Here is a 23,914-nt window from a genome sequence, read left to right as displayed (position 1 = left end):
TTTTCTTCAGGTTGAGTAGCCCATCCTTCTCAAAAGGTACCTGAATAAGGTTTGTTTAAGGATGATGAATGAAACACCCATGTTTCCAGAGGTGAATTATTGAAACCCCAAAGAATTCCTCAAAACACATGGCTATGATGCTCCCCGACAATTCCTGCTCTTGATCACAGATGAACATATCATCAGCCATTAAGGGACATGCTCAACTGACAAGTAAATCTGGTATTGAGAAGAATATTTGCTGTAGCCCATGTTTTATACCAGGACAAAACAATGTACATGATAACACTTTTAATCAGTTAAGATCAAATGCTACGGGAGCCATCCTTCTGCTCTGAATTCGAATTTCACTGAGGTCAACTTTCAGGGTTGATGGAACAAGCATCAGTCACACACTGGTTTCGATGTAATTGACTCTTCCCATCCTCCAAGATTTCAGGCCTTGTGCCTATAATAGAAAATATTATTATTCTTATTATTATAAACTTTTTCTTGTGTACCTTTCTCTTACCTATACAGCATGCACTCTGCTTCCTATACAGCATTCTGAATGTCATAAAAAATTGTCTGCTACGCTCCACACAAGAGGTCTTTAGTATTGAGCGTAGTTTAATACCATTTCATTTAATTTATAACATTTGGCAATGGCATTGCCTTTCATTTACATCCCTCCATATTTGCTTTCCTGCATCTTTCATTGTGTCCAATCTGTCTGTACATCTAAAAATGTACGCACACTCAAGTGTGTTCATATAATATATATATGCATGTTTATTTCATTTAGTGTGTGAGTGAATGTGTGTATGTGTGCGTATGTGAGAGGTTGATGAGTACATATATTTATTTATATGTCACTGTTTTTCATGTCCTTAATTAGCTAATTTGCTCTTTGTTTTATTTCTCTATTTTTATTTATTTTTTATTATCTTTTTTAATGTTTATTTACTTACTTTTTAAATGACTGTTGTATTTATTTGCAGCCAGTTATTTTAAATTGCTTCTTTTCTATTTTCCCCTTTATCCATCGGCATAAATGTACATTTGTGCGAACATGTGCTTATATATGAGCAGGTGTTTGTATGTAAATACAAACATCTGCCCACATATTTTTTTTGTATGCGTGTAAATACTTTTTGAACCTGCTTGTTTGTGTATGTGTGTGTGTGTGTGTGTGTATATGTGTGCGTGTGCACATGTATGTATGGATCCGTGCATATGCTACAGTCTTTGCCTTTGTGCTGTTATATGTGGTCATGATGTCAGTATGTGTGATTGTGTGTGAAAAACTCAAGTCCTAGTAAGCAAGAAAACTGACAGTATGCTGATCCATTCAGGAAATGTTTCTGTTTGATATAGACAAAAAGTGTAGGTGCACTCATCGCGATCTATGGACAACTAAGAGGTGCAGTGGAATTACAGAAAGTATAATAGAGACTTTGAGGCAGATGCACTGGAGCAATAAATACTAAGAATACATGGGAAATGGGTTTTCTTGTATGCCAAAGAGCATTCTTAGAAGTTTCTGTTACCTAAGTGATCTAATTAAGAATGAAGTAGGATGTGAGAAAGTATAGTTGCTTGAATATAATCTGGCTGGAGAAACTTCAGAGAGCTATTCACTCTGTTGTTAACAAGAGCTCAGGGTAAAAGGTAGATGATATGATGCTTGTATACAAACAGCAATGCTACATGGTAGAGAAATGTAGCTTGTGAATGCATAATATATGTAGCGACTTGAGAGAAGTTAAGCTAGCATGCTTCACAGGATGTTCAATGTCAATATCTATGAATAACAAAATGCAATTCTATTAAGAGAAACATTGGGTATGAGGGGCATTTTATGCAGTGTGCAAAAGAGAAGACTATGCATGTAGTCTATATAGCTGCACAAAGAAGTGATAATTGCTAAATATGAGTAACACATGTGGAAGAGGGAAACCTAGGAAAGCATAAGATGAAGTAGTGAAGACTAGTGAGGTTACTGTGTAGCTTGCAAGGACAGACATATGGGGAGGAGAGAGGTGATTTTAAGCTAGGAGATGAAGGGTCAAAGTATGGGAGTAAGAACTACAGTAGGAAAGGATTCTTGTTGCAGAGAGGTTATATGGTTACATTTTGGAAGAGATGATGAGGGTAATCAGGGTGGAAATAAAGATAGTAGTGAAGAGGCATCAGCATGAATCCCTGAAATATGATATAAGTGGAAGAAAATGAGGACAGAACTAGGTATATAGGCAGGTAGAGGTTACAAACGTGTATGAGAGAATGAGAGATAAGGAATTAACGAGGGCATGAACATACTTAATGAAGAACAAGGTTTGAAGGGATAATCAATAGAGGAGTGAGGGAAGAGTAGGTGACAACTGTAGGAATTGGTTAGGGTATGAATGTAATCTTTTCTTTTTTTGCATTGATTCTATAAAACTAGCAAAATCCAAAACTGATGGTTGTTCCTGAAGATCTCATGGGTGAAACAATAAATATTTTTTGTTGAATGTATTGACAATTATGTATATCATTTTGAATACTTTATTGTAAGTGTTCTGGCCATATTCCTATAAACTTGTCACTCCTGGGAATATATAATTATATATGTATAGGTGTACGCACACATGCATGTATGTATCTGTACAAACATACACACCGACATGCTGGCAGGTAGACAAGTAGACAAATAAATATATAACTTGATGGATAGATGGATAGATAGATAAAAGAGAGATATATAAATATATAGATAGGTAGATATAGATAGATAGGCAAACAGACAGACAGACAGACAGACAGACAGATAGATAGAGAGAAAGAGAGAAAGAGACAGACAGACAGACAGAGACATACATATAAACAGAAATGTTGTACAACCCTTGGAGTAACAAGGTCTATTTATGCAATCCCTCCTATGCTGGTACCATGATGAAATGCACCCAGTACTTTTTAAAATTTTTGGTGAATGAGAAGTGAAAGTGTTCAGGTGAGATGACCCTTTAATCATGCATCTCAATGTAATTACATGAGAAGCTATTGCGAAATACTGTCAATACACTCTGCAAAGGGGTTGGTGATAAGAAGGATGTCCATACATAGCTGGACATGCTTTGTATCAAGTAAAAATGTAAAATATTAGCAAGACATGGTTCTAAGCCCTGTCTATTAAAGCAGCACTACTCATTAGGGACTAACTTGGATTATGAGGACTTCTCTGACTCATGCCACCGTGGAAAACAAATATAAACGATGATGGTGGTAGTGGTGGTGAGGATGATGATCATTGCAACGATGGTGGTGATGATGGTGAAATTGGGTGACTAGCAACAGCAACAGCAGTAGTAGTAGTAGTAGTAGTAGTAGTAGTAGTGGTGGCAGCAGCAGCAGCAGTAATAGTAGTAGCTGCAGTAGTAGTAGTAGTAGTAGTAGTAGAAGTAGCTGCAGCAGTAGTAGTACTATTAGTAGCAGCAGCAGCAACAGTAGCAGCAGTAGCAGCAGCAGCAGTATTATACAGATTCATATACCTATATTCATGCATGCATGAAATTAAGAAATACATGCAGATATTTCTTTCATTAATGACACCATTGCAATCACTGCTGCAATAATTAGTTCCTCTATTAAAGTAAAAAGTGTTTGTTTGTAGTTTATATATTTACTTACGGATTAATATTTGATGGTGGTCGTGGTGGTGAGAAACAGAATGTGGAATTTGCATAGTGATATTAATGGAATTAAAAGATTTTAATTACATGTTAAAATATTATTTTTTTACCAGTTTATATTAAATCTTTTGTTTATTATTTCACATTACTTTATTAAATAATATAATCAACTTAATTTTTAGTAGGTTTCCTGTCTCCATGTCTCTTTAGCTTCCAATGGGATGCTCAAACTAAAATCATGAAAATTTAAATTAAAAGAAAACAGAAAATTATGGAGTAAACAAAACAGAAATTAATTCATTCTAACTACAGTCTATTATATATTGGAAATAATTCATCATAATTTTTGATTTTCATAATAGAACTAGAGTAAGTAAACAAGATATGAAAGAAGCAGTAACAGAGAAAGTAAAGATATTTAGACAGAGAGAGAAATATCGTGTCGGGAGGAGATACTTGAAAGAGGTAAAGTAAGATAGATGGAGAGGTAAAGCAACTATATATAAAAGTGTGTGTAGATATATTATATCATAAGCACAGGTGTAGCTGTATGGTAAGAAGTTTGCTTCTCAGCCACATGGTTCCAAGTTCAGTTCCACTCTGTGGCATCTTGGGCAAGTGTCCTCTACTATAGCCTCAGGCTGATCAAAGCCTTGTGAGTAGATATGATAGATGGAAACTGAAAGAAGCCTTTTGTATGTGTGTTTTTTTTTGGGGGGGGCGTATTTGTATCTGTGTATGTCCCACTAAGTTATGGGGACATAAACACATCAACACCAATTGTCAACAAGTGTTGGTGTAGTTAAATCCCATAACCTAACAGTTCAGTGCAAGTGACCAATACAAATGAGTACTGGTCTTACTGGGGTCGATTTGTTTGACTAAAATTCCTTATGGCAGTGCTCAGCATGGCCACAGTCTAATAACTGAAACAAGTAAAAGACAGAAGGTATATATTATTATGATTGACCGTTGACTGAACACTATTCAATTTTTTTTCTCCTTGTCTCCGTATTCTTTCTGTTGAAGAGCGTAGCTCGAAACGTCAAAGACTTTCCGTATTCCCGAGCGTCATACTAATATATCCTTTTGTTATTTACACCACCTGTCCTCGTCTGTTGTTATTATTTGTATATTCTCCCATATATATATATATATATATATATATATATACACATTCATCGTCGTCACCATCTTCATCCCATTTTTATCCCCTTCTCTATGGTAGAATGGGTTGGAAAGGACATTTTGAGAGCGTTTTGCAGCTGGATGTCTTTTTTGATGCCAACCCTTTTAATCGCTCCTTACAAGATGTAAGGATATGGAGTGTCATTTGTAAAACCTAGAATATATATGTGTGTATATATACATTCATATTTGTGTGTGTGTATACATGCACATGTGTGCATGTTTGTATTATGTATTTTGAGTCTAGGACATGTACCCACCATGGACAATAATCCCACCAAGGATAATTACCCCCGAGGACAACAGATGATTATTTCAAACTTCTTATTATATTAGAGAGGGGGTAATTAGCCAAGTGGGGTAATCGTCCTAGGAGGTAGTTGCCATCAGGGGGAATTGTCCTTGGTGGGGTAATTTCCTCGTGTGGTGGTGGTGGTGGGGTAATTGTCCTGATATGATGTATATTATATATACAAAAACTTATAGGCATAAATATATAGTGTATGTATGCGTGGAGAGAGATAAAAGGGAAAAAGGAGGGGTAGAATGGAAGATGCATAAAGACAATAAATGAATATTGTAAGAGCTAGAGAGAGAGCGAGGGAGAGATGGTATATAAACTGAAGGACAATGGAAGAAATCTGGCTGGCTGGCTGGTTTGTTCAGTGGGTGGATAGATAGACTAGAAGGTTGTTAGAGAGAGAGAGAGAGAGAGAGAGAGAGAGAGAGAGAGAGAGAGAGAGAGGAAAATACAAAAGAGGTCACATGATTGATAGGAAATACTAACATAAAATAACTATACAATTTAAACTGTCAGAAATAAAACATCCCTTCACACTTAACTTTTGATCATGAGGGAGCCAGTTGTGTGTATGTTCCTAAGCATATGTCTGTACATGAAGCATGTTTCTGAAATGTTTCATTTCATAAGGGGAGTTTCCCCTCTTTACCCCTCCCTTGTTTCTTTTACTCTTTCTCCCATTCATTCTTTATTATGTTTAATATTTTTACTCCTTGTCACTCTATGATCATTATCAATGTATGAAGTATTAGTTTTAATGTTTCTCCAATATGCTGAACAGCATATTTCTTTGTTTAATTTTCCTTTTTGCTTCCTATAAGCCTCTCGGCTTATCTGTAGAGATATAGTAAAGGCAGACATAGTGACTGCTGTCTCTGATCAGCAAACTAGTCTCCAAGACTGAAGTGACAATATCCAAAGCTAGGAACTAATTATCGTATTCATTAGCTCTGTAATTATTCTACTAAGAATGCAAATGCTATTGGCAGTCTTAAAACCTCAACAGTAACAACAACAAAAACAGCAATAACAAACATAACAGTGTCCAGATCAAGAACAACAATCAGAAGCAAGAAACACAACAGCTAACATGAAACATCCAATTCAAAAGATTATCCCATTTTTGTTATTTATATTATAATTTGCCTTCTTTTTTCTTTTCATGTTTTTGTTTGTTGCTATATATAGTAGTGTATATACATGTGTGTATGTAAGTGTGTGTGTTTGTGATGTGTGTGTGTATAGATGTATACGTACATATATACTTATGCATGTGTGTGTGTGTGTGTGTGTGTGTATGCACACATGTGTGTATGTGAGTGTGTTCATATGATTTCATTGCCGTTTATTTGTTTGAAATAATCTGAGTTTGAAAAATGTTAAAACAAAAAAAAAAAACAAAAAATCCCCCCCTTCCCTTCACATACAGACATTGAAAACAAAAAAAAAAAATTTCTTTTAAGACAAAGGAAGAAATTCCTCTTTTGTTGCATGCAGGTTATCATTACATTTTAATTAGTCTGCAAGCCTATTAAGAATGGTAAGTTTGGATAATTTTAGCAGTTGGCAACTACAATCTGTTAAGCGCCAGACTTTCAGATATGATAAGGTTGTTATGGTGATGTATAGAGGATAGAGATTTTTTGTTTTGCTCTCTTGTGTTTGATATGACGGTTGCTTTTGTTTTCAATGTTTTTGGTATATTTTTTGTATTTCCTTGTGTTTTATATTTGCATTTTTTTCCTCTAATAGAATTTTATTTTGAAAAAAATATGATGGTTATATTTTATAATTTTTTAAAAGTATTGAAGCAAATAAGCTAACTTGAATTAATCAGATATTAATTGATAATGATAATAGCAGAGGTGAAGTGGATGAACAGAGTGTGGGAGGAGATGAAAGACAATGATGAAGATAATGAAAGAAAATATAGGTAGTGGAACTGTGAAGGAATCATGATGTTAATTTCATCAAGGGAGGTGAGAGAGGTGGTGGTGGTGATGGTGGTGGTTGTGGTGATACTGATGATGGCAATGATCATTACTCACCTTCTGTCTTCCTTAACTAGTTTATAGTAACAGCTATAATCAAATGGTCTGTCGATTATGCTTTTTACTGATGGACATGTGTAAAAATTCAACTGAAAATGAAAGTTAAAGGAATGGCTACTTTGTAGACTAAAGAATACTAGAGAAGTTATTGTTTATCGCATCTCAACCCTCATCTGTCAACTTTTAAATATACATGACTATATTGCCCAATGCAGCGTTTTTATTTTAACACAGTAATATGTAATCTAAATATTAATTTAACTGCTATATCTAGCATGCCAAGTCACTTCATAGACATTCCCTCACTGGTATGTATGGACTTCAAGCCAGAAATAGCAGTGAAAATCCTTTATTACAATGTTGTTGTTGTTGTTGTTGGCACTCCGTCGCTTACGACGATGAGGGTTCCAGTTGATCCGATCGATGGAGCAGCCTGCTCATGAAATTAACGTGCAAGTGGCCGAGCACTCCACAGACACGTGTACCATTAACGTAGTTCTCAGGGAAATTCAGCATGACACAGAGTGATAAGGCTGGCCCTTCGAATTACAGGCACAACAGAAACAGGAAGTAAGAGTGAGAGAAAGTTGTGGTGAAAGAGTACAGCAGGGTTCGCCACGATCCCCTGCCGGAGCCTCGTGGAGCTTTAGATGTTTTCGCTCAATAAACACTCACAATGCCCGGTCTGGGAATCAAAACCGCGATCCTATGACCGCAAGTCCGCTGCCCTAACCACTGGGCCATTGCGCCTCCACTATTAAAATGTAACATCTTACAAAAGTAAGATGCTTTGGATCATGTTCTTTTAGATAAGGTGCAATGGCCATAACTGGAATATTTTTGATCATGGATCTAAGCAAACAGGGTTGATTTGATTAGAATAAACACTTGAACATCTGTGATCTCTCATTTTATATTTTATCAGTTTGCATCCCTAGACCTTTTCAGGGATTCTGAGTTTTGTGGGAGAAAGAGGTCTTGATATCCTTAGATCAAACAACCAGTCTAAATGTTTACAATATTGTAAACTCCATTTAATACTCCCAATAGCTAGTTAGTGGTGTTAATCTAGGGTCAGATTAATTCTAGTTTTAACAAATGAAAACAATTCATCTGACAGGTTTGTATACAATTTCTCTGAGTAAAATAACATACACAAAGTTTGAATCTACTCAATGCTATGATGGAAGACATTTGTCTTATGGAGTAAATGCAGAGCCACATGTTAGCAAACAGAACATTTGAACTTCTTAACCACATGATCATGTTACTGCCTAATACTGAGTCGAATATCTCACAGGAAGAGTACACTAGAACAGTTCTTTGTTACTTACTCTAGGCCCAAAGAAAGTTTTAAACTCATTACTTGGAACTAACAAGTCGCTAGTCAGCTGCACAGCCATTTTATGGTGAGAGACACCATGATATCTATATAAAGACACATACATGGTGAGCAAAGTGTATTATTGTCATAAACACAGTACACATTCTTCAGATAAAACTTGCTGATATAAGTCAATTTCAGTAGAATAATAAATTTGTTTTGAAAAAGTGGTAACTTTTACAACTGTAACATCTTTCTGTCTTATACTGCCTCTTTCCATTTCCATTTCTTCTGAGTTTTTGGGGGTTTTTTTCAATTTTCTTCATTCTTTCCTCACTTTTTTTTTGTCAGAGAATATCAAGTGCTTCAGTTTTTCCTATAAAATACATAACTGTCATCAAGTCATCTCATTTTAATAGCCTAGCTTGTACAATGTTAGGTAGGAAATTATAATGGGGATAATTTAAATAAGTATACAAATCATCATGACTTGATACCAGCTCTGATTCTATTAACAGATTTGTTTTTCATTCCTTGTTGTTTTTTTAGTTTTTGAAAAGAGCTGGTCAGAAAATCTTCTCCAAACCATCTACAATAAAATGCTTTCAGCTCAATTGGGTTTTGTCTTCAGAGTAAAGTTATATATTGGGATTTTATATTTGGTAATTCTCATGTAGATTTCTATATGAGAAATGGGGCGAAAAAATATCTCTAGTGAATTTTCATGTTTGCAAAATGTCATTCAAAAAAATTACTGAATAGAAAGAGGAAGAAAGGATGAGGATAAAAACCATAGATATGTAGGATAAAAACATAAAAGAAATACTAATGAAAAAATGAAAATGAGAGAGAGAGAGAGAGAGAGAGATCGTTATTTGACAATTGGCTGTAAAATTGGAAAGAGAAATATGAATTGATGTACAAAACCAAAACTAAAATGTCTACTTCTGGTTGAGAAGGGAGATAGATAATATGAAATTGGTAACAACAGTTGTTCCTTGAGCATAGACATTCAACTAGATTACCTACTCAAATGCAGACAATTGCAAGCCATTATAGAAAGCAATTCAACACATTTTATGAGGTTTTGGCTGTCTGTTATTTTCATTGTTTCATTTTGTGGTTTTTATATCATTTATTTATTTTACTTCTATCTGTCTCTACACCACCACCACCACCACCACTAAACTTTCCTAGTAAACTTCACCTTCTTTAGCAGTCATTCAATGACTTTTTGCAGTGTAGTGGATCAAACTAAAATAGCATACATATATAACTCAGATTTATGAGAGGTGGGAGAATGCTTTTATTGAATTTTTCCAAGAACAAATTTAGGATCTATTGGTGTACCAATATATTACCATTGCTTTCTGAAGAGCCCCAGGGTGGTAGTGGTGGTGGTGGTAGTAGAGATGGTTTGATGGTGGTAGTTGTAGTAAGAAAATGGGATTTTATAAATTGTTGATATCTTATTATATGTTACATTCTCTTCTAATTCTCCTTAATCAATTTTACTTTCTATCTCTAGCATTTGCTTGTTTAAACCCCCCTTATTCTCTTACTGTCACTCTCTGATTCTTACTAAATTTCCTTCTTTTATATCTCTCTCTTTATCATTTTCATCCTACCGAATGTCTTTAACTAGGAAATATTATTTGATTGTATATAATATTATTATCTCATTTTATTCTAGCTTGACCAACAATATTACTGCCCTAACTGGACACTCAGTTGCCAATATCATAAACTAAACACAGCATGGTAGACAGAAGGACTGATAAGTGCAGTATATATTTGTGTATTTGCCGACTGCAATGACTTAAAGAAAGATAGTGTTTTCATAAATAACATTGTAAGCTGCATTACATGGATTGTAATGATTATTTCTGTTGCATTGAGGACAGTTCCATAATCCATGCATGTATTCATACAGCACTCAACACTGTATAAAATGCATTGGTGTAAACTCTACTTATCTAAGCAAACAAGTATATGGAAATCATGATTTGAGACAAATGACAAAGCTTATGGTGTATAAAATACTACTTCCCCTCTTATATATCACTGAAACCTCTACAGATTATAGGCAACATTTTCGTAATTTGGAAGTATGTTGCTATAGATATTGAGGGAAATCATTCGCATCCAGTTTCAAAGCATAAGGAGGTTTGCTCAACTAGAATAAAGTTATTCTATTTAAGTTTTTATTGTTTCTATAGTTATGAAAGAAAGGCTATGTATTTTAGCAGAAAGAAGGTAGCAATCGAGTTGAATCTTAACCCAGTGAAGCTGGAATAATGATAATTGGGTTTTGTCTTCAGAGTAAAGTTATATATTGGAATTCATATAGAAGCTAAGACAAATCTACTTCTGGTCCTCATTTATAATCACCTCATTCTCTTTATGCTGTGATTGAGAGGATTAACAGAATTGGCAGAACTATGGACAAAATACCAAACAGTATTTAATCAAATCCTTTACATTCTGAGCTCAAATTATGATTAAAGTTTATTTTTATTATTATTATTTTGAAGTGGATAAAATAGAACCAGTTAAATACTGGTTTGATATGACTCATTATTACCTCATCTGAAATAGTGTGAGGTCTTGTATTTATGTTACAAATCAATGAGAGCATTAATAATGTATTAGACTCTCACCAATGAAGTCAGGAGCATGTAACCTCTCATCACTATTATGTTATGGACATAGTTAAGATGCTTAACTTTATCTTGGTTATTTCATTTCTACCAAGGTACTATAGGGTGCTATGTAATCCATCATTGTAAGCAATGCAAAACTAACAACGTTTCAAGTTCTGTGGGTCTGGAGTAGGTGGAATGAGACTTTACTGAGTAAATTTATCATCATCATCATCATCATTTAATATCCATTGTCCATGCAGGCATGGATTGGCAGTTTCACCAGAGCTGGCAAGCTAGAGAGCTACACCAGCCTCCAGTCTGATTTGGCATGGTTTCTGCTGCTGGATGCCCTTCCTAATATCATCCACTTTTCAGATTGTGCCAGGTGTTTTTTACGTGGCACTGCACAAATGCTTTTTACATAGCACCAGCACAGAAGTATTGTAGGCCAATCCTCTTCACCAGGGGGAGTGGTTTTAACACTTCTGCTATGGAGTACAGGTCTTCTTGTGTACTACTGTGGAGTATAGGTCTTCTTGAGTACTGCTGTGGGGTGTGATGTAGAAAATATCTTATGTCATGCCATTGGATGTAATCCAATTAAAAAACTTACCAAATCATCTAAGTATTGCTTCAATGAAAGATATATTCATTATAATTTCCACTTTTTCTTCCTTTGAACCTTCACTAGCATATCCTTCCAAGACATGAGATGGTATCATATCATGCTAGTTTCAGGACAAGACAAGCTTTTGACAGAAATTAGAATCAGCATATGATACAAAATACATTGAGTTGATCTGTATGTGAATGTATATGCACAATTTTGTGTGTGTATCTGTATGTGCATATGTGTGAGTGTGTACAGGAGGAAGTATGTGTGATAGGCCTGTCAAAGCACATACTAATTTAATTTAATGAAATATTACTCACTTAACATGTAATTAGAAATTAATTGGGATTAGACAATAGTTAAACACAAAAGGAATATGAAAAAGGAAATGTATTTCAGAAATATCATACAAAGAAGACAGCTGTATAATTACCTCATTTGTTTCTACTTTGCCTCCTTGAACAGAAAGACAGTGGCTTCTGAATCCAAGTTCTTTAAGCTATATATAGCAGTTAGTCATGCGGACTGGATGCAAGAGGAAACAATGCAGAATGTACCACCAGGGATAGGCTTATATCCACCCAGACTAATACCATGAGGTGATGAAAAACCTCAAGAGTGCTCAGTTCAAAATTACATTCACGAGGGACATTATTCACATTGTAACTTGACACCTGTGGGATCCACAAGGAACATCTTATTCACTTTAAGATGCAATAAACAATTTAAAATTAAACTAGATTTGACGATAGTCAAATGTGAAAGGAACAAGAACAATAAAATGAATTTCAGACATCAAATATAGCAAGTATATCATACAAGCTCTGTGTGTGTGTGCATCCATGCATGCATGTGTACGTGCTATGTGTGAGGTGTATGTAGAGTGAAGTGGGAGTGGTTTAGAATATTAAATTCTAGGTAACTTCTTGAAAGTTGCACATAGATTAATAAATGTATGGTGATTTACATCTATGTACTTTTGGGTAATAGATTTCATCCAATTCAATGATTTAAAATGACAAAACAGTCCATGGATGGTTTTAGTAGAATCCAGTCTGTAGCAAGAATTCAAACCAGGTATCTGATCAGAAGATAAATTCTTCCCACCAGACTCAAAGAACCAGAAAACAGTCATGGATACTAAAAAGTCTTGAATATGATTTAGACTTTAAATTACATTTAAGTTAATATATGATAAATGGTTAAAGCTCTCTTTCTCAAATATTTGCATTGCAACTTTAGACTATATAGATTAATATACTTATTTCAGTCCACTGTACAAATATATAATGTGTTATCAACTATGTTGTGGTCAATTGGTTATTACGATGAAGAGCAGCTAATTGTTAAAAATATTTGTACTATAATTTGTTCAGCAAACTTCAACTGATGTCAGAATATTTCATGTTTGTAAAAATATAAACTACCATGAAATAAATAAGAATGGAGTTAGATTTCATAAAAATTAGGCATAAAACTTTTGAGTCTTCTAACAGAAACATAATAGGTTCTGGTCTGCTTTGTGCATATAAGCAAGTGTCTTCTATTATAGTATTGAGCCAACTAATACCTTATGAATGAAACTACACAACAGAAACCATATGGAAGCTCAAGATTCAAGATATATATACGAGAGGTATTGGTATCTAGAAGACCCAAAGAGTGGCTGGTAATGTTAAGTAAGTGGTATGGACTTACGGTGTTAAACTATTGGTTCGATAGTGATACGAGTGAGGAGTCTAATGTGGGTGTTGTATTAGCATGCATATGTATATATATATATTAGACAAAATGAGATAACAAAGCCAAGGTTGTGGGGAATTTTCAGGACATTTATAAGGGAATAGATATAGATATAGTCTTACAGCTGTATCTGGGATATTGTGGATATTCCTTCATCAGAGACGATGTGAGATGGTTAAATAGAGGTAAATATTTGAGTTCAAAATAAGGAATTATTATGGAGAAGAGGGAGATAGGGAATATAGAGGGAAATAGGAGAAGGAAAGTAGAAATATAAATATAAAACATATGAAGATATTGTAGTTGCAGTTCCATTATTCAAGGAAAATGGTGTATAGAAGAGGTAAAAATGCTTCCTGTACATGGTACATAGGTTTCCTATATCTCCTCCACTCCTCTCCCATCCTCCCCTCACATTATCTTGACCACCAACTAACACTTTTCTCACTCCCTTCACTCTTTCTTCAGATTTTTCACTCTTTTCCCTTTTTCCTCTCATTTTCTCTTCTTATTTCCATTTTGACATATCTCATTCTAAACATACACATCTCACCCTCCAACATCTATCCACAAATACTACTAATACATTCTCAAATTTTCATTCACACCACAAGGCCCTTTCGAATGAGCAGCACCGAGTCCACAGCCGCATACTTTAAAATGACTAAACATGGAATTACATGAAATTAATTGGAAATTACATACCATGTACAGGAAATTTTTTACCACTTCTATACACCACTTTCCTTGAATAATGGAACTGCAACTACAATATCTTCATATATTTTATATTTATATTTCTACTTTCCTTCTCCTATTTCCCTCTATATTCCCCTATCTCCTCCTTTTCCATAATAATTCCTATTTCAAACTGAAATATTTACCTCTATTTAACCATCTCACATCGTCTCTGATAAAGGGATATCCATAACATCTCAGAAACAGCTAAAAGACTATATCTATTTCTTTTTCCTTATAAATGTCCTGAAAACTCCACACACACACACATAGCCACAATAATGATGAAATATTGAAATCTTTCATCATCATCTCAAGAGGAGTTGTCTCACCTGGTATGGAATATTTATTGTTCCCTAAAACTTGCTAGTTTATATGTATGTATGTATGTACGTATGCATGCATGCATGTATATATGCATGCATGCATGTATATATACATGCATGCATGTATGTATGTATGTATGCATGTAGGTATGTATGTAGGTATGTATGTATGTATGTATGCATGTATGTATGTACGTATTTATGTAGTCAAATAGCAAAACAAAGACGGATTAATAAAGGATCAGGTAAAATAACTCTGCAGATAAATATACACCTGGTTAATAGATAAGTCCTGAGATTGATGTTGAAATCCTAATAATCAAAATTCAAAACTTGTAACAGTCAAATTTGTAAACCTGTGGTTCATTTACCAAGATAAATTGGTTTTTTGCTACAGGGCGATATAGAAAAAGACACACTGATAATGTTGTTTTATACAAATATTGAGGGCTAACAAGTGTGCATTTATACATACATGCACGTATATGTATATTTGTGCATGTGTATCAGTCTTCTTTTTACTCTTTACTTGTTTCAGTCATTGGACTGCGGCCATGCTGGGGCACTGCATTGAAGTATTTAGATAAACAAATTTCCCCAGTACATTCTTTTGAAACCTGATGTATTCTATCACACCATTTTGGTGAACTGCAAAGTTATAAGAGTATTAACAAACAGACACCAATTATCAAGTGGTGGTGGGGGCCAAACATAAATGCAACAACACACACACAGATATATGAATATGTGTGTGTATGTGCGTGTGTGTGTGTGTGTGTGTGTGTATTACAGGCTTCTTTCAGTTTCTATCTGTCAAATCCTCTCAGAAGACCACAAGACTTTGGCCCAAGTCTATTTAGAAGACACTTGCACCCATGTATCGGTATAATTATACACATGTATGTATATTTATGTATAGTTGTCCTTAAAGACAGGTAATCATTAAATTGAAGAATCACATTCAATAGTATACTATATTTATTTTATATTTAGTTGGGTAATATTGGTAGTTTCTTTGAGGCTTAATTGCCTTCCACATCTTGATTTCTATATTTGTGCTTGCACAAAGAACATTTAAAAATGATGCTTCTATGTTTAAGTAAAATATGTAAGATGTGCAATAAAAGAGGGAATTATGCAGTAAGTGCAACACATTAAAATATGTACTGGGGTCATTAAGAGTCATTCAAAGTATGGTATTGGAGTCATTCAAGGTACTGGAGTCATTCAAAGTATGGTTACAGTCCAATGACTGAAACAAAAGTACAAAAGAACAGGGGTGAAAAGTACCACAGAACATAGCAAAAACTGCATCTCAAGTGAGTGGCCCTTATATACAAATTCTCTGCAAAACTTTAGTGAGCTTTGCCACCATTCCCACCTACAGTCGAGTACTCCTCTCACATTCTCCACTGAATCCATATAAAAGCCACTTATTTGATTGGCACACAGTTCCTCACAATTGCATTCTAATCTCTCTGACTTATAGATACGTTGCTGCCTTCTGCCCTGTCCCTGTCTCTCTCTTTCTTCAACTTCAACTGCAGTAGCCTTTGATTTTCAGGGCTTACTTTTCATACATTATCTCTATTCAGGTAGTATTGATTCTCTTGTCTTTCATCACCCATGTTGTGTCCTATCTCCCTAGGCTTTGCACTAAACCGAACCTTTCTTCTACAGGATACTTTCTCTATGTAAATTTTTTTTGGCATGTTTTTCATTCAGCCATGGTTTTACAATCTTTCAAAAGTACTGTTAAGTATATAAGTCACATTGGTTGCAGAGGGCCAGCAAATACCCTGGGCTGATCCCTTTTCTCCAGGCAAAAGAAAAAAAAAAATTTAATTGCTTTTAGTAAGAATGTATGCGAAAAGGTGAGAGAGAACGGGAGAGAGTGTGCATATTTGTACTTGTGATTCTCTATTATGTTTTTATGTAGCTCTTCAAATATGACTTTCTGACACAATAATATGTATCTTGAGTTTATCCAGCAATCAACACAATCGGAATGGTAGTAAAAATGATTTTAAAACCAAGACAAATAGGCTCCATTATTTATACTGAAATCAAATGAAAGTGCTATCTGTTTCCACAAGCTGCAAAGAAGGCTCCAATTTTCTTAAGGCTTTTCTGTGTGGAGAGTTTTGGAATCTCATTTCTTCAGAATTATTTTATTTTATCACAAGTTCTTCCCATTTTGTGCAACTGTCACTGATTACTTTATGACCTTAAATTATAAATCTATTTTTTAAAGTAACACTTCAGACCACACTGTACAACTTATATAGGTTTAGAAACTTTTCAGAATTTTAGATTGAGTTTTTAAAAAGAAATACCGAAAAAAAAATTTAGAAATTTTATAAATATATTTTCTTAGGTTCTATACTTGTAATTTTAGATCATTTAGAAATCTTGGTGTCAAGTGTGAATAAGATCTATTTAATTCTCTGTATATGCTGCAAGCAGCATTATTGAAATTGATCCTGTTGTTGTTGTTTTGCTAAGTAGCTTTGTCAGTTCTCCTCAATAAAATATATGACATAATAGTATCTATTTATGTGGTGTATAGGAGCATCTCATAAATCATACACCCTACATTAATACATCAAAATTATACTTTGCTTTCTCCAAACTACAGTTAGCCACATGCAATAATTTTCCGGGGCATTTGGAGCATGAAGAATATATTTCACAATCTAATCTGATTGTCTTATACTGTTGTTGTCATTTAGCCCTCGGTTAGTCTTGATTGAGCAGACTTATAATGGAAGCAGCCCCGTTTGTGACTATTTTGCCATTATCAGGTAGTATATTTAGAAGTACATTATCTAATATGAACACCACTATACATGAGTGGCAGTTAGTTTGCACTTAAAGAATTAGGCACCAGTACACAGTAACATGGAAGTAGGAGGCTTCTAGTTTTCTTTGCATTGGTATTGAAAGAGTGGGTGAATGACAATAGAAGTAAAATGAATGTGAGTAGTAGGATGAGGTTTTCATCATTCATTAAATTACCAGAATGGCAATTAAAGTAAAAATAAGCAAGCAAATTTAACTGAGAGCAGTTTGGAATAAAAGCTATAACAATGTGTGTCAGTTATTATTCAAAGAAAATACAGCTGTAAGGTATTTTATATTCATACGCTCAACTTCAACCAGCTCCCTTACATGAGATGTATGTATGTGTATGTATATGTATCCTCCTCATCATCATCCTTATAATCATAATCATTTCAACATTCACTTTTCAAAGCTTGCTTAGGTCAGGTAGAATTCCTAGAGGCAGATATTCTAAGACAGGATGCCCTTCTTTTTGCCAACTCTCACCTGTTTCTAACTAAGGAAATATATGGATGGTAGATGTTGAATGGTGATGATGACATACATATATATATATATATATATATATATATATATATATATATATATTCTTTAATTTTTTTTATTTGTTTCAGCCATGTGACTGTGGCCATCCGGGAGCACTGCCTCAAAGGGTTTTAGTTGAAGAACTTGACCCCAGGATTTATTCTTTGTAAGCCTTTTTGAACTGCTAAGTTACAAGGACGTAAATATGCCAACATTGGTTGTCAAATGCTGGGGTGGGGAACAAATATAGACACAAAGAAACAGCACATGCACACACCACATACAACAGGCTTCTTTCAGTTTCCATCTACCAAATCCACTCACAAGGCTTTGGTCAACCCAAAACTATACTAGAAGGCACTTACCCAAGGTGCCATGCAGTGGGACTGAACTCAGAACCAAGTGTTTGGGAAGTAAGCTTCTTACCTATATATATATATATATATATATATATATATATATATATATATAACAGAAGCAATCTCTATGTTTTGTTTCCAATTCGTTTTTCCCCTATAGTGTATATACTTCTAATAAAATGTGTGACAAAATGAAACTGCTTTTGTTATTCTAAAACATTTCCAAACTTTCCTGAAACTGTTGTTACTTTTGATACCATGGGTACTCTAGAAATATAATAAAAGTTAAATCCAAAGATAGTTTAAAACTTGATGGAGAACTGCTGACACTTCACAAAGTTATGTGCAGTAGTAAGATACTACATGTAAAAGTTCTAAAAATAAATTCAATAATCATTGAGTTAACTCTTTTGAGGCTACACTGTCCTGAAGCAGTTTTCCTGATGTCTAGTGCAATGAAATCTATAACTTTTCAAAGTACTGAAAATGGCTATTCTATATAACTATCTTAGTGTAACTTTGGTTATCATGGTTTGAAGTAAAGCTAGGTAATTTGAAATATGTAAAAGCTTAAAATATTTGGAACTTTGTTGCTAGCTTTTAGTTGTTGTCATGTTTCAATGGCATTGAATGTATAATTGAAAATTTTAAAATTATGGATTTACTTTTAAAAGATCAAATAAAGTGATAATGCAAGATATTTATATATTTCAAGAGAAAACCTGAAACTAGCATATTTGGTATCGGCTTTTCTTTGACTGGTTGCAGTAAGCTATAAAGAAAGGACATTCACCTATAAAGAATAACCAAGACTGGAAGGGCATGAGAAATAAAATATGGTCAAATATATTAACTGCATGTACAACTATGTTAATAAAAAACAATCACATGTGTAGATGATAAAGATGACCAGAAAGATGTGGAAGCTAGTAACAGAAATAATGATAATCTTCCGAGGTAATCAAGCTCTGCTTGGATGTACATAAATGATGAGCACACATGAAGTGAGAGAGAAAATGAGCTTAGGAGGAATGAACTGTAGCGTGCAAGATATGGATATGTGATACATATGAAGGATAATATTTGGGTGAAGAAGTCAAGCAAAACAAATTGATGGAGCCAGTGGAAAGGAAGAAGAAGTGGTGAGACCTGATCTCAGTATGCTGATTCTTGCAAAGGAAATGAAAAGTAGTGAGATACTGGACAAGCAATGACCCATCAACCCCATGCAATCATGAAAAAGCAGACAAAATTATATGATATATTTTACGTAGTAATATATTCAAACATTATCATACCTTCCTTATCAAATAGTTACCACATCCCACTGATCATATCATGTTGACAGTGGTTCTCCTCGTCCTGTCTATAATGTTCCATTATCAACAGAGTGACTACTCTCAGTTTTGAAATTGAACTGTTGTCTAACTTTTGCTAACGATGAAGATGTGGATATTGATGTAGAGTGGTAAGAGATAAAATCTTACCTGTAGGCTTGTTGTTCTGACACCTCCATTATGGTGAAACTTTAGTCTGAACAAGAAAAATAGCTGGAAAAAAATATTTACACCAACAACTTTAATAGAAGATTCAATGAAAAAAAAAAAAAAAAAGATTAGAAAAAGCCATATCATTATTTCCTTCAATAAGTACTTCTTCCTTTATGCAAGCTACTGTTAAGACTATCCATATATAATCTTGCTTCTTAACATAATTCCCAGGAAGTATTTTACATCTAGACAGTAAATGATAGGCTGTCTCTAATGCTATATAGCCTGAATAAATCTTATATTATTTCTATCACTCTCAAATTCTCCCATCTTCTAGTTTCTACCTTATTTTCCTGTATAATAATGATGGTGGGACAAGTTAATCAGGAATTAAAGAGATGGTGAAATGTCTATGATATTATTCATTACAATAGTTAAATAATTCGTTCTATAAAGTTTTTCCTTTATACAGTTTAAACATTATACTTCTTCAGATTTCTCTCAATGCATCAGATTTCTTTCCATATGTCATTTATTTTTTACCATATTCAACTTTTCTACATTCATTTTTTATTTTTCTCATCAACAAAAATCATTTCTTCCTTTCTACTGAATATTGTATAAACAGATTTACTTTTACTAGCACAGTATTATTTCCCCTGTTCTATCTCTGCCAAGTAATTCTTATCTATATAAATTTTTCTCAATGCTTTATAACATGCCACTCTAACTTTTGTATACACATAAATTCTTTCATACTTTTGACATCATTGGTTGTTACTGTTTTACTTTTTGACTGCACTAATACTAAATAGGATTCTGCCTGTGGAGTATATATATATATATATATATATATATATATATATATACATATATATATATATGAGAGGGATGACCACTAAGTGGACATCCATTTTGCTAGAAGTAGACCACCTATAGTCTGACCACTAAGAAACGTAAGCGAGCAAGACAAATGAAAAGATACAAAATATAGACATTAATCATAGACTGGTTTCATTGTCACCACTTACGTAATTACTTACGTAATTGTCCGCAGCTCTTCAGTATGATCGTCTTGGCAATATAATTTGCAGAATTATACACAAGACATCTGCATGAGATTGAACAAGTATATAGTTCTACCAATTACATTTGGGGTTATATTTCAAAAGTCTTTGTTCTGGCACACCAAATACCAGAAATAATTCTGCAGAAAATAATTCTCTGCAGTGAATTTTGCCAGTTAGAGAACATGGTTATTTAAATTTAAATAATAAGGGTGAAAAATTGAATATTAATTTGATTAATATCAATTTAAAACCAGTGGCCTAGCATATTGAAAAATCTGCAGATTCAGAAAAATTATATTACATACATACATATAAGAGAGATGACCACTAAGTGGACATCCATTTTGCTAGAAGTAGACCACCTATGGTCTGACCACTAAGAAAAGATTGTTCTCAAGAAAATTCAGCAAACACCATTTTTCATAATGCTAGGCCACTGGTTTTAAATTGATATTAATCAAATTAATATTCAATTTTTCCCCCCTTATTATTTAAATTTATATATATATATATATATATATATATACTGGGTTGTCCAGAAAGTTTGTGCCAATTTATAGAAGCTTACCTTTCGACCTATTTGCCATGAAACCACCTCAATTCTGGGAAGAGGGTATTTTCAAGTTAAAGGAAAGATGGAAATGCATTGTGCAACAAAATGGTTCATATTTGGTTGATTAAAAATGTAATGGCAAGTAATTATTGACCTTTTTCTTTCCTTTGAAAATTGGCACAAACTTTCCGGACAACCTAATATATATATATATATATATATATATATATATATATATATATATATATGTATATATATATATATATAAACTCCACAGGGAGAATCATATTTAGTATTAGTGTGCTCAAAAAGTAAGACAGTAACATCCATTTAGTGGGTATTACAGAGTCCAAATAACTTGGAAGCAAAGCACACACACACACTCATACATTCATACATGTATGTATGAATGTATGAGAGTGTGTGTGTGTGTGTGTGTGTGTGTGTGTGTGTGTGTGTGTGTGTGTGCGTTTTGCTACCAAGTTACTTGGACTCTGTAATACCCTCTAAATATACATTAGACATTTACAAGTATGGCTTAAAACATTAAAAAGAACAGATTCAACCATCCTATCACACACACGTATATAAATATACGCAATGCGTACATATAAGTATGTACATAAGTGTGTGTGCCTGCATATGTAGGTGCCACCTGAGAGCAGACTAAACACATACTGCGTCCCCAGCTTTCTCAGTTACTTCCTTTTCCACCCTAAACTACTTGCATTTCTCATTATTTTTCCCAACCTACTGTCGCCACAAATCACCTCTTTTCTTTGCCTTCTCTCGCCTATGTTGTCTGCCATTATTTAACACTTTGCTTGTCTGCTAATACACTCAATGCCTTTACCTACTGCAACCTCTGTCCCTGAACGTCTACGTTTCACTTCATCATTTGCCTCGGTCATTTTTATCTTGCCCACACAGTCCAAACCTCTGTATCATTCCACTTATTCTCACAACCCCCAATTTCCCTTGAGGGCATGTCTTAGCACATCTTAGACACCATCTCCTTTCTATTACTCTCTTTTACTTGTTTCAGCCATGTGGCTGTAGTCATGCTGGAGCACCTCTATCGTTTGCTCTCCTTATCTTCTTCTAACTCACCCTCTATTCCTTTTCAACTGGAGTGTTCGTGTATCTACTCTTCAACAAAACTCCTATCCCTGTCTCTCTATACTTCTAATCTCTCATCAAGTGGCACAAAGCCACGCCATTCACTACTACTCCTCCTCCCTACCAAGGGGGTTTTTGTCTTGCAAGTTACTTGTCGACCCTGTTGGTGGTGGTGCCATGTAAAAAGCACCAGTCCAGTCTGTAAAGTGGTTGGCATTAAGAAGGGCATCCAGCTGTAGAAATCATACCAAAGCAGACAATGGAGCCTTGTATGGTTCCTTGCCTTACCAGCTCCTACCAAACCATCCAATCCATGCCAGAATCGAAACAGAAGATAAATGATGATGATGATGATGATGATATATGTGGTGGTTTGCCAGCTCTTCCATGCCTGCATGGAAAATAGTTGTTAAATAGTAATGATGAGGATAACAATGACATATATATATATATATATATATATATATATATATATATAATTATCATCATCAATATCTGCTTACAGATTGCATATGTGATGTGCTTATTAATTGGTTAATTTATTTTTTGAAAACTCTAGGTTTACTGGATTGTCATTTAAACATTTATGAACAAAACCAAGAGAACTAATTGTTATTAGTATAAATGTGAATTTGTGGAGGCGCTATGGCCCAGTGGTTAGGGCAGCGGACTCGTGGTTTCGATTTTCAGACCGGTCATTGTGAGTGTTTATTGAGCGAAAACACCTAAAAGCTCCATGAGGCTCCGGCAGGGGATGGTGGCAAACCCTGCTGTACTCTTTCACCACAACTTTCTCTCACTCTTACTTCCTGTTTCTGTTGTGCCTGTAATTCAAAGGGTCAGCCTTGTCACACTGTGTTACGCTGAATATCCCCGAGAACTACGTTAAGGGTACACGTGTCTGTGGAGTGCTCAGCCACTTGCACGTTAATTTCACGAGCAGGCTGTTCCGTTGGTCGGATGAACTGGAACCCTCGACTTTGTAAGCGACGGAGTGCCAACTAACTAACTAAATGTGAATTTATAACTGGGGTATAGAAGATGAAGGTTTCAAAGCAGTTTTCCATCATTAACATCTTTCAGTTTGATTGTTTTAAGAGATATATACATCAGCAGGACAACTGACCTGCATGACAATACATATCTATTCTTATCAGACCCAAACAACTATATCTAGCCTGTTACGTTTGTACTGAACACTGAAGACTGTTTAAGAAAACAATTAATAGCAAGGTTGTAACATCTTTTCCATGGTGACTGTTCAGCAAAATTCAGTTATGGATAATATTTTCCCATATTTACTAGCATAAAACAAAAATATTACCAAAACAGCACATACATACAGAGAGGAAGGGAGAAGAGGAGAGAAGGA

At 34.4% G+C, this 23,914-nt stretch overlaps 1 long non-coding RNA gene across 1 annotated transcript in view; it reads right to left on the bottom strand.

Moving 5' to 3' along the window:
* The window catches only part of LOC149136005 (uncharacterized), a 32,284-nt gene that overhangs the window by 938 nt on the left and 7,432 nt on the right, over positions 1 to 23,914 (bottom strand). The window contains exons 2-3 of the long non-coding RNA XR_016241454.1: positions 19,798 to 19,860; positions 1 to 448 (exon numbers count right to left, since the gene is read on the bottom strand). The exon at positions 1 to 448 is cut by the window's left edge and continues 938 nt beyond it. This is a non-coding gene — a long non-coding RNA (uncharacterized LOC149136005). The remainder of the gene's footprint in view (positions 449 to 19,797; positions 19,861 to 23,914) is intronic.

The sequence above is a fragment of the Octopus bimaculoides genome, chromosome 4 (genome assembly GCF_046866305.1).
Source record: "Octopus bimaculoides isolate indiv1 chromosome 4, ASM4686630v1, whole genome shotgun sequence".
NCBI classification, from domain to species: Eukaryota; Metazoa; Mollusca; class Cephalopoda; order Octopoda; family Octopodidae; genus Octopus; species Octopus bimaculoides.
The sequence above is the reverse complement of the archived record's forward strand: the minus strand, read 5'-3'. Positions and strand labels throughout refer to the sequence as shown.